The 17,872-nt window shown below is 49.2% G+C and overlaps 1 protein-coding gene across 5 annotated transcripts in view; it reads right to left on the bottom strand.

The window, feature by feature from the left end:
- ATP2B4 (ATPase plasma membrane Ca2+ transporting 4) overlaps nucleotides 1–9,370 on the bottom strand; it is a 90,984-nt gene extending 81,614 nt beyond the window's left edge. For 2 of the 5 annotated variants that reach the window (XM_036847312.1, XM_036847300.1), the window contains exon 1: nucleotides 8,956–9,367. The gene's annotated coding sequence lies outside the window, so the exon portion shown is untranslated. Of the gene's footprint in view, nucleotides 1–8,955 lie in introns of all 5 variants that reach the window. The other 3 variants (XM_036847294.1, XM_036847307.1, XM_036847284.1) reach the window with 2 other exon arrangements.
- Nucleotides 9,371–17,872: the final 8,502 nt, after the last annotated feature.

Genomic DNA, 17,872 nt, shown 5'->3' with positions numbered 1-17,872 from the left:
TAAAGGGAAATTGGACCATCTCTCCAACTCTATCCATCTCAAATGCCTGGCTCAATAAAATGAGCTACCCCCCCACCCAAAGCCTGGTGACTGACCTCCCCTGTACCAAGGTCAGAAAGTCCCTGGAAGTTTGGATGCCAGCTCTGCCTATCCTAGCATCCTAATAGATGTCCTATGAGTGCTCCCCACAAAGAAGGTTGTAGTACAGACAGTGGGGAGAAAACATCAAAAAATCATCCTAATGGTCCATGAGCACCAGGAGAGCAGGCAGGCAGCAGGCTACTGCTGAGGCCAGATGCCACCCTGCTTGAGACCCAGGTGCGGGCTCAGACAGAGGGCTGGAGGCATTTCAGCAGGAGGGAGCAGACAGCCTCCCTCACCTGCCAGAGCATCTGACTCTCCACGATGCTGAGTGTCCTCAGCCAGATGCAGCAGCACCACCCTTCCTCCCAATCTACCCCCACCCCCATCGTCTCCTTCATTAAAGCTATTTTCTCTCCTCATTCAAATCCTGTTTGGCAATCACCTCCCCCAAGAATAATTTTCAGGTGAGCCCTGCCAAATTCTGGTCCCCACATTCCCACTAATAACCCCTTCAGCTCCTATATCACTGTGCCAGATGAGGCTTCAAGTGTGTGTCCCCGCTGTTGTCTGCCACTAGAGGGGGGAAATATTAGATGGATATTTCCTATTTCTTCCTTTCTTAGTTTCCTCCATTCTCAATCCCCAAGATATGAAGCAGGGCATTCAGGGCACAGGAATAGTGGACTATAGATGGACAGCACTCTCCTCTCTACCCATGGGCAGCTGCCCTGGCCAGTTACCAGAAATGCTAATGCTGAAATCTCAACCAGAGTCTGGACAAGGGCTCGGCCAATGTGTCTACCTCCAGGGCCGAAAGTCTGGATTGAGAGGTAGGATAGGCCGGCCTAGCAACTGGTGGCTTTACCCAAATTTCTCCAAACCCGATCCATTGTTCAGATGAAAATCTCATCTCTCCATCCCACGGCACTGACTGTAGTTCCTGATTTCCAATATCTAATAATATTAATATTATGTTGAATCACATTAAATTGCCTTTTATAGGTTAAAAGCGGTTGCAAACTGGCAATTTCATATGGTTGGACCTAATAACTCTTTGGGGGGATCATGTTCCTTAGGAGATAGTAAACTACCTGAAGGCTTGGATTTCTGTATCTCTAGCTAATCTTTCTTTCTCTAGCTTAGGACGTAGCAGAATCGTGGCCTTAGAAGGTGTTGAGTAGGTACTCAATTGAACTTACAGACAGGTGGAGATGGGGACTCTAAGAACCTGTTCTAGTCCCAAAACTTGAGGGTGTGGTTGTCCACAAGGCAAATCTTTTTAGGTCTCCTTATGTCTGGTCATCCTGGGAAGAAGGATGGAACTTAGCTACAGGCTGTTACATTGTGCTAGACTATGATAAAGAGCTTGGTTTGGGTGTTGAGAGTTTTGCCTCTTTGTAGAAAAAGAGAATCTTGAATCAGAAATGCCTGTTTGGGACTTCCCTGGTGGTGCGGTGGTTAAGAATCCACCTGCCAATGCAGGAGACACGGGTTTGAGCCCTGGTCCGGGAAGATCCCACATGCCTCGGAGCAACTAAGCCTGTGTGCCACAACTACTGAGCCTGCGCTCTAGAGCCCTCGAGCCACAACTACTGAAGCCCACGTGCCTAGAGCCCGTGCTCCACAACAAGAGAAGCCACGGCGATGAGAAGCCCGTGCACCACAACGAAGAGTAGCCCCCACTCACCACAATGAGAGAAAGCACGCATGCAGCAACAAAGACCTAACACAGCCAAAAACATAAAAAATAAGAAATAAATTAATTAAAAAAAAAAAAATGAAATGCCTGTTTGTCCAAGCTTGGTTTCAATTTATAGTGGGGGAGACGAAGGCCCAGAGACATCACCTGCCTCTGTCAAGGTCACACAGTAGTCAAAAGCCCAGATCACCAGTTTTCTTTTTATTTTAAATAAATAAATTTATTTTATTTATTCATTGGCTGCGTTGGGTTTTCATTGCTGCGTGCGGGCTTTCTCTTGTAGCGGGGGCTACTCTTCGTTGCGGTGCATGGGCTTCTCATTGCGGTGGCTTCTCTTGTTGTGGAGCATGGACTCTAGGCGTCTGGGCTTCAGTAGTTGTGGCACGCGGGCTCAGTAGTTGTGGCTTGTGGGCTCTAGAGTGCAGGCTCAGTAGTTGTGGCGCACGGGCTTAGTTGCTCCGTGTCATGTGGGATCTTCCCGGACCAGGGCTCGAACCTGTGTTCCCTGCATTGGCAGGCGGATTCTTAACCACCGCGCCACCAGGGAAGTCCCACGATCACCAGTTTTCTGACTCCCAGTCCCATGTTCTTCTGGCAGGCCTGGCAGCGCATGAGAACAAACTCCTCCCTGTCTGCCCCCTTTCAACTTCCTGGTTTCTGCTCTTTCAGCCTCCCTAAGCAAGACAGAAGGTGAATTGACTAAAGGATCAAGAGCCCTCTCTTACATGAAAAAAACCCTGAGTCACACAGGGCCTTAGTCCCAGGGTTTTCAGGGAGAAAAGAGAGGGGGAGTGAGAGATATGCCTCCTGGAAACCTGATATCTCTCCAGAGCTAGGACCAGGCTGAAAAGGCAGTGGTGAACAGCACAGTAATTTGGGTCAGTGACAGTGCAGCCGCTATGCAGGCTCCAGCAAGGGAGGATCTAGGAGCCCTTGCTTAGTCCACACATGAAGGCTCAGGGCAGGCACAGCTGGCTTCTCTCAGAAGCACCTCATTATAGAATTCAGAAGGGATGTGAAAGGTTGGTCAGAAACAACTTCTGGACTGTTGGTGGATTCCTCCTCTTACAATTGGGGACTCTCCTCAAAAGGCAGGTGGGTGATTCTGGAAGCCCTCAGTCCGCAGACTTCCTCAGCTGGCCCATGACATTGTGGGGAAGTGCCTGCTTCCACCCGTTGCTCCTGGCCCGCCCAGCTGCCCAGCCCATTGTGCCCCAGCTGCTCCCACCCAGAAAGAAAAGCCTGATGTTGACAGCAGTGAGAGTGAAAACAAAGACTCCCCGGGGAGGGTGGCGAGTGGGGGCTAGAGAGCTGAGAAAAGATGCCCCGTTTGGTCCGTTGGTCCATAGTCAGGGCGATGACTGAGGGCAGTCTAGGAATCTGGGAGTCCTTCCTAGCATGTACTTCTCTCCATACCTTGGTATTAGGAAACATTTCAAATTTGAAACGTTGAAAAAAATAGTACAATAAACAACTCCAGACCCTTCACTTAGATTCACCAGTTGTTAGCATCTTGTATGCCCTGTCTTGAGGTATATATATACATTTTTTGCTGAACCATTTGAAAACCACTTGCAGACACTGTGCCCTTGAATACTTTTTCATAAAGATATTCTCCTATAAAACCATTGTCATGACCACTAGCACACCTTTAAAGATTAACAAAAATTACATGTCATCTAATATCTATATTAAAAATTCCCCAATTGTCCCAGAATGTCTTTTATGGTCTTTTTTTTTTTGACCCAAGATCCAATTAAGGTTTCTGCATTGCATTTGGCTATAATATCTCTTTAGTTTCTTTAAATCTAGACTGGTTTCCGCCTCCCCACCCTTCTCCCCAAACACATAATTTTAATGTTTTTTTTTAACGAATTCACTTTTTTGAAGTCTCAGTTGTCATGTAGGATGGCTCTCATTCTACCCCAGCAGATGCTTTTTTTGCTTTTTTTTTGTTTTTTGTTTGATAACATCCAGAGATGCCTATTTTATTTCTTACTAGGTGATTGCGTTTCAGGCTGATGACATCAAATAAGTCTAATTACCAACGAATTTTGTACCTCTGAACACCTATGAGATTAGCTAAAACACTACCCCCCCCCAAAAAAAAAAAAGTGACCATACCTTAAGTGCTTGTAAGGATGTAGAGCAAATGGAATTTTCATACAGTGTTGGTTCAAAATGGTACAGCCACTTTGGAAAAGTTTGGCAGTTTCTTATAAATTATAACCCTAAAGAAGTGAATGATGTTCCCACAAAAACCTGAATCCAAAGTTCATAGCGAATTTATTCACAATCTCCAAAAATCTGGACACAACCCAAATGTCCTTCAACTAGTGAATGGATAAACAAACTGAAACAATGGACCACTACTGAGTAATAAAAAGGAACATACTCCTGAGACACACAAGAACATAGGAAGATCTGAACTGTGTCATGCTGAGTGCAAGTCAGACACAAAAGACCACATCCTGTGCAATTCCATCGATAGGACGTTCAGGAAAGGCAAACACCGTGGTTCAGTATCTCATGGCGGTGGTGATTATATGATGATCACTTTTGTCCAAACTCATAGAACTGGACACCAAAACGTGTGACTTTTACCACACAGGAATGGTTAAAAAGTGAATAAATTTGTTAGAAGGGTATTTAAAGAAAAATATTGTAAGGCTATTACAAATATGTCTTAAAGAATGTGCACACATCTTTTTGTATTTGTGAATGTGCATTTTCTGGATAAATTTCTAGAAATAGGATTGCTGGGTAAATGCATATGTTGTTTTGTTAGATGTTGCTAACTTGCTCTCCATAGGGGTCGTACTAATTTGTACTCCTGACATGGATTTTGCAACCTAGGTGGAAGATCATAGCAAGATGCTAGGAAGTGTTCTGAGCTGAGAGTTACCCTGAACTTACCTGAGAGTCCTTAACCTCCCCACCAATAAACACACTACCCCAAGCTCCCTCTGCCCTAGCGATCCGGCAAGAAGCTAAAAGCAAAGGAATCTCACTGACTTCATTGCAGTCTGTCTCCCTAAGTTATCCCAAAGATTTCTCTACTTAACTTGGGAAAACAGAGCAGAGAGAAATGATGAGGCTGAAGGCTGTAGCCAGAGAAGAACTAGAGTGAGGAGAGTCCAAATAGAGGGAGGGACCCTCGCCCCTTGACACCTATGTTCTCACCTCCCTTTTCTCTCCTTTGGCCTCTCTGCTACCCCCTCTCCCAACACAAATTGCCTCCAAAAGCTCCTCCCCTGACTGGGAGTCCTTGCCTCTGGTTCTAACTAGGTCCTGCCTGGTTTCCCTCCTCAGCCCGCCTTTATGTGGGCTGAACACAGAGGACTGGCTTAAGGTGGAGGCAGAAGTCCCCGTCATTTCTGTTTTAACACGTGCAGAGGAAATAAGTCAGTGGAACAAGAATGGCTCATACAAGGGAAAGAGGAAAGAGGAGACAAAGAGAGATGCTGGGAGAGGAAGCAGAGTACAAAACATTCCACACAAGCCTTTTGGACTCCAGCCCCGGGGCCAGCTTTATTCCTCTGACCCATTCTACAGAAGGGGGAAATGAGTGGGGAAAGGATGTCATCCCAGTTGACTCTGCCCAGGTGTTCTCCTTCCTTGTGACCCAGAGACCTTGCCTTTCTCATCCCTCCCTCCTTCTCACCTCTACCCACCAAATACCAATCAGAGATGACAGAAGTCAATGCATGCATGTCTGAGGAGCAAGGAACTGGCTGGGAAGAGAGCCCTGTCTCAGGGTAGGCTGGGGGGAAGAGGTCAGAGGGCGGGAAGAATTACTCCGGGAAGGCAGCGAGGCCTAGGGTAGGGCATTCCTCTTCAAAGTCAAACCAAATACCTGGGTCAACCTAAGCCAAACATGATTCTTAAGGTCCTGGGACCAAGAATGAACAACCTCCTTTCCTCCCTCCAAGGCTTTGGTGGATCTGGAATGCCCTAGATGGGCAGGCCTTATCCCTCTCTCTGGGTGCTGGGTCCAAGGCCAGGAGAATAGAAAAAAAGAGAAAAGGGGCCACGGGGCTTGCTGAGAGAAGCTAAATTCTTGAATAAGAGGCAGTTTCCTGTGTAATATTTGAATTGCTGGGTCAGTGCTGGGCTGAGTGGCCCAGGATCCCTCTTCTTTTCAAGAGGCTGCAGTCAGAGTGGGAGAGAGTAAGGCTCCCCCTTACCCTTGCTCAGGGACCTCTGCCCCTCCCCCACACCACCTGACTTCTGGCGCTCACACCTCAGGCAAACTGCGCCAGTTCTGCCCCTAACTGCGCCCTCCCATTTTGACTTTCTTCTGACACCAAAAAGCCGTAGAAATCCCACAAATCTGACTCAGCACTCCCTCCCACCATTACTGCGGGAGCAGGCTTTCCACCGTGCAGGGGGTAAACCGAAGACGACAGGGCAAGCTAGGAGTCAGCCCGGATGAAGTTGATCCTCAGATCTGCTGATTCCCAGACTCCCCAAAATGCCACCTCCTTCTTCCAACATTGACCAAGCGCCTAGGTGCTAGGAATCCCAGAGGTAAAAACGAGTTGTGTTCCTTCGAGTTGACCTTGAACCTAGCCAGGGACACGGAGATGGTAACTGGAGGGGAAGGAACCCAGGCTCAGCGCGGCCCCAAAGGCAGGAAACCTCCGCTCCAGCTCCGAGCGCCCGGTGCAAGGAGTACTCAGATTCCCGCAGAGCCCGAGGGTGGAGCGGCGCTGCAGGAGTGGCTGCGACCGGGCGTGGCCGCAGAGCCGCCGAGAGGAGAGGGCCGAGAGTGTGAGGCAGCACCGACCCCGCCCCGCGGCCCCGGCGGGAAGGGAGGGGGCTGTGGGGAGTTCCCCCCCGCCGCCCCACCCACCCACGACTCAAGGCCACGGGACAGGCGCCTCGGTGCGCGCCCTGCTTCTCAAGGAGAAGTCCTCCCGAGCCTACCAGAATCTACCCCTAGTCAGAGCACTGAAAACGGGAAGGTCGGCTGCAGGAACGGTGGGATTATGGGCCCCCAGAATGGGAGGGCGCAAGCAGGGGGGGTGGCGGGCGGTGTGATTTCGGGGTTGTACCTCTGCAAGATGGTGGCAGGGACGATGGGGCTCCCGGGCAGAAGCAAAGAAATGGGTTCTCCTCCCTGGCTTTCTACAGAACCAAGGCATGGATCCTGCCATGGGTCCCCTGCCCACTGGGTAAGGCCTCATTCCTTTCTCCAGCAGAATCTAGGGAGAGAGGAGCTGTCTGTCCTTGGGTGCAGGCAGACCAGTCATCCAAAACCTCAGGATGAAAACTGGTTCCTGTTGCTTCCCGGCCCCCATTTCTGCTATCCTCCAATTCTTTTGCTTCCTTCTTTCCAGTTTCTAACCTCTTGCCTTTACCACTCTTCCAGCCAAACTAGCTGGGGCAGGGGGCAGGTGCTTCTTTTCCACGCACACCCCACCTCCCCAGCTTCGGTACAGGACCCACCTCATAGAGCACCCTTTACCCGCTCCCAGAGTCAGCTTCCCAGGCCACCACCCCTAGCCAACCAGCGAGGGAACCCAGCTCCACAACCCTTCCTGGCCTCCTCCTTCTCTTAAACCTTCCCCCACCCAGCTCCTCCTAACCCCTTAGGTCCCTCTCCGTGGCCTGTCGCAGCCTAGGGTGACCCAGGTCTCTTCCCTTCCCTTCCTTCCTCGTAAAGAGGGCCTGGAGCTGAGGGAGAAGTGGCGGGGGCGGGGGGGTTCCAAATAGGAAGGACCAGAAGGGGCAGCTCTGGGGAGAGGCTCAAGGAGGGAGAAGAGGATCTTGAGACTGCCTGCCAGACACCCCACCCAGAGGAGGAGGTAGCCTGGTAGAGTGGGATTTTACTTCCCCTCCCCCAGCGGTGCCAGTTGAGTGCCCGCCTATTTCTTCAGCTGAACTTCCCCCCTACCAGGCTGGCTGGCACCGACTGCAAGTTATTGTAAGTCCGGCAGGAATGCCCACGAGGGTACTGTCTCTGGCCAGCAGAGTGCCCACTCTCTCCCAGGATGTGGTTAGCCACTCTCGCATCCCCCACACCCAGCAAGAGAAGAGTGGTGGATCCTTCAGTGAGATGGAAGCATGTGCAAGGCTGGACTCGTCTGGAAAGGATGCCAGCCTGCCTCTTCCACACCAAGAGCAAGCCAAGTGTTTCAGTGAGTATGTTTGTGGATGAAAGCAGGAGGGACAATCCCAGCCTTAATTTATAGCTCTTCAGCAAGACAGCGCAGTGGCCCAGGATGCTCAGGGACCCTCCCAAGGATGCCTGTGACCAACCCCCAACCACTCACCAGCCCCACAGTCACCAGCCTTGAAATTGCAAACTTTCCAACTTCACCTCTTCTCCCCTTTGGGAACAGCTATATATGGGGCGGTGCCCTCAGAGACACTCATACAGTTGGTTCTTGACTCTCCGCACACACTCAAACAACAACAAAACAACAACGGTACGAGGGAACTCCCAGCTTTTTCCACGACTAATTATAGACGTGAAAGTCTGAGGATGTTTTGCAAGCGGTAGAGAGAAATTGCGAGGTTTCTCTACAAAGCCAAGGAAATTTAATTTGTACATTCCCCTTCCCTACCCCCAACTTCTCCTAGCTCCTACCTCCAGCCATCCCCCCAGTGAGCCCCTCTCTCAGTCCCCACTGGTGTCCCTCCTTCCTGTTGAAGATTTCATACTCATTTTTTTTTTCCGTTTATCTTTGGTGCTTTCAAGAAAGGGAACAGACCCGGAAAATATTTTTGCAACAGTTTTCCATTCTGCGTCTCATTCCCAAGCCAGGGGGGAGGGGGAGGTCAGGAACGAATGGGGGAAAACAAATGCTTTTTCCAAAAGCTCAATTTGGGTATGAAGAATACAGTCCCTCCACTTCCCTACCCCCACAGCCCAGGAATGACAAAAACCAGGGGGGAAAAAGGAGAAATCACTTGTTTGATTATATGGTTTCTAAGAGCTGAATCTAGGAAGGAAATACAGTATTTGACAAATCTGTGCACACACACACACACACACACACACACACACATACATATACACACCCTAAACCCAGTCGCAAGAAATATGCTAGTCAGAGGAAATTCAGGGAGTTTTAGAAGCCGTTCAGGGAGTTTTAGAGCCATTGAGAGGAAAGAAAGAAACTAAGTTTACAAATCAAGATTCAATTCATTTTCTGCAAGCCTACCTCTCTTTCTAGCAAAGATCCAGGCTTCTCCACGCGGGAATCTCCCTCTGGCTTTCCATGCACAGGGGTAGGGTGGGGGTGACCACCCACCGGTCCAATGTGGCAACCACGCCGGAGGTGCTGGCTGGTCTCTTCGGCCTTTCCAGCCACGACCAGGGAGTGGGCTGGGTCTCCTCCCCCGGCCCTCCCAAAGGGAAGGACCTCTCAGGTTTCTGGAAGGAAAGGGTGCAGGGGAGCTGGGCGGGTGTCTCTGGTCTTACTCTCCTCGGAGGGATGGCTCCCCAGGAAGTTCGTGCCCCCTTTCAACCCCCAGCTTTAGACGGTTTCAACAGCAGAGCTTTCTTGAGAAAATGCTTGTCATGGCAACAGCTCCAGCCAACTCCGGCAGACTCTGGCTCACCAGCCCGGCCGGAGCGGGAGGAGAAAGGGGCGGAGCGAGAAACGGAACGGGGGTGGGACTTGGCGAGAAGCCAGACCATTACTCCACTGTTAAGGTGGCTCGATTGCGAGCTGCGGCTGTTTCCTGGTTTGTTTTAAGGCGGAATGGGGAAAGAAGGGGAGGAATCCTCTTTCCTGTGGAGTTTCCTCCCCGCCCTTTCTCTCCCTTGTTGAAAGCAAAGTAGGGTGTGGGTGGAGCGGGAGTGGATGTGGGTGGCGGTATTCAACTGTTGCTGGGTGGAGGGAAAAAAGGAAGCTTCTGCAGGCGGTTGGCTTCCTGCAGCTCCTCTCAACCTCTTACTCACTTAGACCCAGGACCCAGAAACCCAAGGTGTCTGCGAAAACTTGGACCGTCCCCTGCCACCCTCCTGCCCCTGTCTGAGTAGGGGGCCCACTGGAGAAGGCGAAGGCATTGCTTTGGATGCACACACCTGTACACTGCTTTGCTTATACACACACATTAGTACACAGTCCTCACCCAGATTTCATACACACACTCCCAGGTCACATTTTACTCCCTCTTGCCTCTGTACCCACATCCACCGTGCATGATAATAGCTGCCTACTTTTTTTTTTTAATTTAATATTTATTTATTTGGCTGCTTCAGGTCTTAGTTGCAGCACGTGGGATCTTCGTTGGGGCAGGTGGGCTTCTCTAGTTGTGGCGCGCAGGCCCCAGAGCGCGTGGGCTCAGGAGTTGTGGTGCACGGGCTTAGTTGCTCTGCGGCATGTGGAATCTTAGTTCCCCACAGTTCCCCTGACCAGGGATCAAACCCGCATACCCTGCATTGGAAGGCGGATTCTTAACCACTGGACCACCAGGGAGGTCCCAATAGCTGCCTACTTTTGAGTTCAACTATGTGTGGGCTATGGCGCCAAAAGCTTTGTATATATGGTTTCTAATGATCATGGCAATCTTGAAGGGTCTTACTATCTTCATTTCAGAGTTGAGGAGATTGAGGATCAGTGACTCGCCCAAGATTACACACCTGGTAAAAAACAGAGCAAGGATGCAAGGCCAAGTCAGACTGTCTCCAAAGCCTGTGTACTCTCCTGCACTTGTATCATGTTCCAGCACACATTTCCATTTTAGTTTGCACACACTCAGACATCCATGCACACTTATACATAGACTATAAACTGTTAATCACACCCAGCAGCCTCACACCCACCAGCATTGTGCAACAGTGCCACTCCTAGATTTTGCCTGAAAAATTCTGGCTTTCAGGTGCAAACATGCACCATCAACTGGTTCTCGCTGCATGTCTTCATTGACTGATATATCCCCACACCTACCTCAGCAGGCGCATACACACACACACACACCCCTTCATATGCTAATGAAAGGCAGGTTAACACACACCTCAGAGTGTTGTAAACTATGAGTTTACAAACTAGAGTTGTAAACTATGCTGAGAGGTGACTGGCCACAACTTCAGGGTTTGGGAAGAGACCTCTTTGATCCTCCCATGCTAACTCAACACCTCACACCACACCTGTCCTCCTTTGCCATCCGATCTCCCTACCCTGGGATGAAGAACCATGTGCACATGGAGAAACAGAGTTGTGAATTAGACACAACTGGTTTCCCTCTGCCTATTAACACCCTTCCCCGTGTCCTAACATTGGGGTCCTTTCTTTCCTCTCTTTATTTTTCTATTCTAATATTTCTCAATCACTCATCTATGTCCTATTTCTGAGCCAGGGAAAGTTAAAGAGACAAAAGTAAAGAAACTTTTTAGAGTGGTTGGGCTGGGCTCGGAACTCAGAGTTTCCTAATGTGGTGCTAGAGATTGCCTACTGCCATCTATTTTGGGAGCTGAATCCAAAATAAGCCCCTGCCTATCCTTGTGCCTCTCCTTTCCAGCCCAGCCCAGCAGATGGAAGGTTCCAGGGGTGTGGAGGGGAGTTTAGGGTCACCCTCTTTGAAAGCCATCATGGATTGTTTTCCAAGCAGTCCTTTTTTCCTAGGGATTGAAAGTCTCCTCCTCTTTGGCATTTAGAGGACACCAAAGGTGAGGTGTGCTCTCATTCACTCCCCGCCTCTCTCCCAACTCCTCTGGTCCATCCCACTCCACTCCCCAGGGCATTTCAGTGGAAGAACTGATGGCAGGGATAGAGATGGTACCTTGTTAGAGTTTGGAAGCATGTCAGTTTCAGGAGCCCAGATCAATTGTTGGGGAAGACAGGGGAATGAAAGGAAAGGAATCAGCAGAACAGAGCTTCAGATTTAATGGCTTGTCAGGCTCCCTGCCGGATTGCAACGACTTGACATTTTAGTCCTCAGTGAGTGTCAGTTGCATCTTTATCATGAGAAAGGCAGTCTCTGAAATGGTGCTTTAAATGTATTAAAGTGTATTTTAAGCTTGTCTGCAATGGCTGTGCCTGGAGGCCTTGCCTAACTGTTCCGTAAACTTGGCTTGGAGGAGTAACAATTTAGGCCAGATGTGTGGGCCCATTAAAGGAAGAGTCTGCTTTGGCCGCCTGGCATGTGGGGGCCGGGAAATGATGCCTGGTTAGTATTTGAAAGGCTAGATCCTCTCCTCAAACTCCTTGGGTTCCAGGGAGGCAGGCTGTGCAGGGCAGGTGCTGCCAAAAGGGGCTCTGAAGTCTGTCCTACCTCTGGCTGGCTGGGGTCCCTGGGCCAGTGTCAGGTAGATCTGCCCAGTGTCTCCTTCACCGGTGGGGGGTTGCGGGATGAGGGAAGAACCCCCCCACCCCATCCCGACTCCAGCCCCCTTGTAGACAGGAGGGAGAATGTGGGAGTGGGGTGGCTGCCACCTACCTGATCTCCAGCCCCTGAAGCCTGTGTTTTCTGGAAACCCAGAAGCCTTGGTGCCTTGTTTCTTTTAGCAGTGGGCTTGAAATCTAGAATGGATAAAGATCAATAAAGATAAATCTACACATAAAAGTAACCGCCAAGTGTGGGAGAGTAGATTTGTGCCCCTTCCCCCACCATGGCAAGAGGGGGGTTACTGTCTCTAGCATCGAAAGTTCCTGGTTGGGCTGCTGTGTATGGCTGGCTGACTAGCCTCTGACTAGACCCTTTTCCTTCTTATCCCTGCCATGCCCTTGACTTTGCATGTTCTCTACTTCTTGAGCTCTAGCCCCGCTCTCCTCATCCAGGTGTCATGGCCTCCCCAGAGCAGGTCAGTCTAGTGGGCTTCCATCACTGTGGACCCTGTCCTCAAGCTGACTCTTACTTGAAGAAAATGCAGTCAGCCTTGTCTCTCCGTTAGCTGTTTAACAGAGTGTGTTCCTCTGGCCTCTTGAGAGTCCCACTTTGAGTTCCCCAAATCACCTGTGTCATTTCTCGCCAGCTTTCTTGAATGCAGACTATACCTCTCCTTACTGTGAATATCTACTGTTTTATCTGTCTAGACCAGCAAATATCCTCCCCACACCCAGACCCAGGTCTTCTTTAAGGTGGCCTTTCTCCTCATTGTTAATATGGGAACTGTCATTTTATTAGAGGCCCCATCTCTACCTGACCCAAACTGAGCCAATTATATTCTTTCCTGAGATTTTTGAGTTTAAGGCCAAAAAGAAAATGAGGCTTGATTCTCTCCAGCAGTGGACACTCTGAGGAGTGAAGCTCTGGAAGTATGAGGGACTATATTCCCTGCCACATGAAAGAAGCCTGCCATAGGAAAGAATAAAGCTTACCTGCAGAGAGAGACAGAGAAGAAAGCTAAAGAGGAAGTTCTGGAAGCATTTGAATCAACTCTACCTCATATCCTACTGTACCCTTGCTGTTCCTACCAATGAGTTAGTTACATGACTCATTGTGAATGTATAATCTAGACGAAACTGGGTTTTTTGGTCACTTGTACTGAGTATTATAGAAATGTAATATAGAAACCTTTTAAGCTGGTACCTACTACTTAGATACACTCATTTCAGTGAATTTTATTCATTCGTTTTATTCATTACTGAATATCTACTATTCAACTCAGTACACATATATTGAATGTCTACTGTTTTAACATCTATTGGGCCCAGATGAGGCATACAGAGATAATAAAGCTTATAGTTTAGTGGAGGAAAAAGAGATATTCATAGCATAAATAACCACAATAGAAGGTGTTTAGTTATTTTAAACATATTTATTGAGTGCTTACTATGTGCTAGACAGTATATGTTGAAATATGAAGTATGAAAATACTTCTCTGGAAATTCCAGGGAGTGATTACTTCTGACAAAAACATTAGAAGGCTCTAGAAAAGAGATGGTATTTGGAGGTACCTGGAAAATCTTGAAGAGTAAGCTTTAGCCTGTTTTTTGGCGTGGGGGGGGGGGGGGGTCGGGTTGGGGTGGAGCTGTGAGCGAAGGTCCAGAGGCAGAAAGTGTAGAGAGTGGAGGCTGGGAGATGGGCTGGGGATGGACTGCCCAGAGCCCCGAGTGGCTACTTCAGGTCTATGTTTAGCAAGCTGGCTGTGGCAGCATCGTGTCTGGTAGCTTGGAAACCTAGGTGGCAGGCAGGGATAATCCCCGCCCAGTGCAATGTTGGGCAATTTTGTATAATGTAGTTATATTTAACATAGTCCATATTTTCTAGAAGTTTCTGATCAGTTGTGGAGACACATAAAACAGATCACAAAACAAAGTGTGTGATTAAGTCAAACTTGGATCCAGGTGAAAAATCCAGTGAAGGTCTAGTGAAGGGAAAGCTAAAGATGGGCTGGAGCCTTTGGGGAAGGCTTTTTAGAGTTGGTGGGACTCCAGCTGGACTTTGAAATTCTTCCTAGTGTCTCTCCTCCCACTACCCTGCAGAACAATTCTGGTGATGGCTGAAGGCAGGATAGACAGAGGCATTTATCCAAGCAACATCTGCCTCCATGCCCTTTGTTTGTCCTTATACATAACCCAGGACAAGACTACTGATGGGGGAGGAAACTGGAAGACAGAACTTAGGAAATTAATTTGGCCGCAGACTGGTCTCAACGGTTGGGGGAGAAGAGTACCTGCTAGCAACTGGGGGTCAGAGTGCTAGGCAGAGAGATCAAGACAGAAGTCCACAGAATTAGCCTGGGCCAAGATGACAGGAGATAAAAGAAGGCTGCAACTAGATAAGAACACAGATAGCCAAGACAAGCTCATCTGCACTCAGACAGCTAACTCTCAAGTCTGTGGTGAGGTTTGTTCCAGGAACCAGATAGGGAGGACTCTATCCTGGAAGGCAATAGTGATTTCAACTGGGAGGGTCCAAGGACGATAAAAGGATGGATAGCTCTGGCTGTTAGTATGAAAGAGAAGCAAATCACAGCAGCTGTCTCAGCAGCAGTAGCAGCAGCAAGCCAGGGCTATTTTTCCACTGCAGGAACCTTGCTGGGCCCTCCACAGGAGGCCTGGCTTCCAGCTCACCCCCTTGCTGAGTGTGGGTGGTCGTCTACCCTAGACAAGCAACAATTTCATTTTTTTCCACTTTCTGGGATTCCTTTGGAGAGGACTGGATGGGACAATCTTTACTGAGATCGTTAGAAAGCATGTCTGAGCTGCAAGGGCATGATGCAGAATTAAATCAAAGGATGCTCTCTCTGCTGGCTGGGAAGGGCTGGTCTCAGGATCATCTCACCACAGAGGCCTTTGGGGCTCAACTTTTATTTGTTGGGTTTTTGGTGTTTTGTTTTATGGCTGGTTTCATGCTCTGATTCTGGCAATAATGAGGCTTTGTGGAGGTGCCGAGAGTTCCATCTTGCTCTGTGATCTCAGGCAGAAGAGGGTTTAGAGTGGGGAGGCAGTTGAGATGGGCAGTGGGAGCATGTTTGAATAGGAAAAACCTATGTGTTGGGCCATAGGCTCCTGGAGGGAAGGGATTGTCTCTTCCTTATCTTTGCCTCCTTGGTGACTTAGCACATCTGGGACATCTGGGGCATCCTGTTAAATGAAGGAGTGCAGAATCTGACGTGGGAAAGCGTGGACCAGCAGACGTGAGGGCCAGAAGCGCTTTTTGGATCCAGGGCCTTTGATGATATGTAGAATCAGTTTGATTTACTTGGGAGCATATTTTGCTGTTCCAATTTCATTCTGGTTCAGTTGTTTTGGAAGCTGCAGTGGCTTGGTTTTAATTTCATTTTGAACTCATTAACTAGGTTTTTTTGTTTTTTTTAAACTCAAGTTTGGTTCATAATCTGTTTTTCTAACAAAATATTTGTCTTTCATTTGTTTCAGTCTACATCAAATTAGTGACAGTTAAAAATAGTTTTTGGTTAATGGTTGTGCTCAATAGAGCTGAGGAAGTGAGCGTGGAAAGAAGGGAACAAGTGATGACTTTTAAATTTAATTTTTTAAAATAAATTTGTTTATTTATTTATTTATTTATGGCTGCATTGGGTCTTTGTTGCTGCGCGCAGGCTTTCTCTAGTTGCGGTGAGCGGGAGCTACTCTTCGTTGCGGTGCGCGGGCTTCTCATTGCGGTGGCTTCTCTTGTTGCGGAGCACGGGCTCTAGGCACATGGGCTTCAGTAGTTGTGACACGCGGGCTCAGTAGTTGTGACGCATGGGCTTAGTTGCTCCGAGGCATGTGGGATCTTCCCCAACCAGGGCTCGAACCCGTGTCCCCTTCATTGGCAGGTGGATTCTTAACCACTGTGCCACCAGGAAAGTCCCTAATTTTTAAACTTAGAGTGTCAGCAATGCCTTAAGTGCTCATTAAGTTTCAAATGAAGAGCAAAGAAAAACCAGTTGGAAGGATTCTTTCTGGTCCCCCTGCCAGACAGGAAGAATTTACAATCTGTCCCATCTCACATGTCCTCTGTTCCAGAGCCTTTAATAGCTCTTCCGTGTTTGCACAGTACTTGCAGTTTACAAAGCCCTTTTTCTGCATAGAATAATTGGATCTTTGCAGTAGTCCTATACGGTAGGGAGAATAGGGTGTGAGCTCTTATTCCCATTTTCCAGTTGGGGAACCGAGGCTCAGACAGGATTGCATGAGATCACACAATTCATGTGGCAGGACTGTAATGAGGTCCTCTGCCTGCTGACCTAGGCTCTTGTCCCCTACCTTGAGTTGACAGGCTTTCTCACCCTGCACACCTCGGACCAGTTCTTCAGGCTTCAGGCTTTCTAGGCTTGGGTGGTACCAGGGAGACCTGGGGAGAGCAGCCCTGGCTGGGAAAGGCTGCAGCAAAGGGGAGGCAGCAGTAGTTCTGCCTCCATCCCAGGAAATGAATTCTAGCCCCTCTGGTTTGTTCTCAAGCTGACACTGGATCCTGGATTCCAGAAATCCTCCTTCCTTCATGTTTTCACCTGGGATAGACCACAGGAGGTGGACCCTCACAGAAACCCAGGGTGGAATTTGCTCTGCAGAGGAGGCTCAGGCTTTTTACTCCGGGATCTAGGGCCCTTCAGTCTCTCCCCTTATTTAGGCAGCTCCTTAGGCCCTATCTTCATGACCCCTTCCAAACACAGAGTGAACTGAAGTGTTCCCACTGGGGCCTGGGCAAATGCTTAGGTTGGACACTTACCTTTCAGTCATTCATCCAACTAATATTTATGTGCCAGACAATGGGCAAGCCACCTCACTTGCCTTATCTCCTTTCACTCTGGTGGTCCTAAGATGTAGGTGGCATTATGCTCATTTCATGGGAAATGAAGCTCAGAGAGAGCTGCTAACCAGTAAGTCACAGAGGTGGGACCAGCTCTAGACATTCTGACCAAGCCTGCTGTGCCCTCACCCTTCTGTGCTACTTAAAAGAAACAATGGACATATGAGTACAGTGTCCAGACCAACCCAGAGTGGCCAGGGCAGGGAGGAAAGAGAGGTTTTAAATGTCTGGCTAGTCTGCTTGTCCATCTCTGTTTTTTTTTTTTTTAAATATTTATTTATTTATTTTCTTTATTTTTTTTGGCTGCGTCGGGTCTTCGTTGCGGTGCGCGGGCTTCTCTCTAGTTGTGGCATGCGGGTTTTCTCTCTCGTTGAGGTGCGCGAGCTCAGTAGCTGTGGCTCGCAGGCTCAGTTGCCCCGCGGCATGTGGGATCTTAGTTCCCCGACCAGGGATCCAACCCGCGTCCCCTGCATGGGAAGGCGGACTCTTAGCCACTGGACCACCAGGGAAGTCCCTCCATCTCAGTTTAACAGCCTCCAGAAAGCAGGGACTGAGGATGGTGAACATTTCTGTGAAAAGGACACCTACTCCCTGTATTTGACCTGGGCGTGGGGAGGGTTGGGGAGAGGGAGAGTAGGCAGATGGAGGGCAGCCCCAGGTGAAGGGAGGGTCCTGAGGGCTGGGGTGGTGTCCCTCCCCAAAGACTGTCTGCCCCGCTCTGCCCCGGAGCCCTTGGGGTCTCAGCCTGACCTCTGGAGGAGCCACGCCCTGTGCTCCTGGGAAGTCGCTTAGTCCACACCCCTGCCTCCAAACAGACCCTTGTAAGGCTCACCAGGTAGAGCGCCCTCTTCCTCAAAATCCCCCTGAGAAGGAAACTCTGCTGCCTCCTTGGGTTATTACACATTCCTCTTTTATCTATTAGAAATAAGTAAA

Source organism: Balaenoptera musculus, chromosome 1, assembly GCF_009873245.2.
Source record: "Balaenoptera musculus isolate JJ_BM4_2016_0621 chromosome 1, mBalMus1.pri.v3, whole genome shotgun sequence".
Lineage (NCBI taxonomy): Eukaryota > Metazoa > Chordata > Mammalia > Artiodactyla > Balaenopteridae > Balaenoptera > Balaenoptera musculus.
Note: the sequence above shows the minus strand (reverse complement) of the source record. Positions and strands in the feature narration are given on the sequence as shown.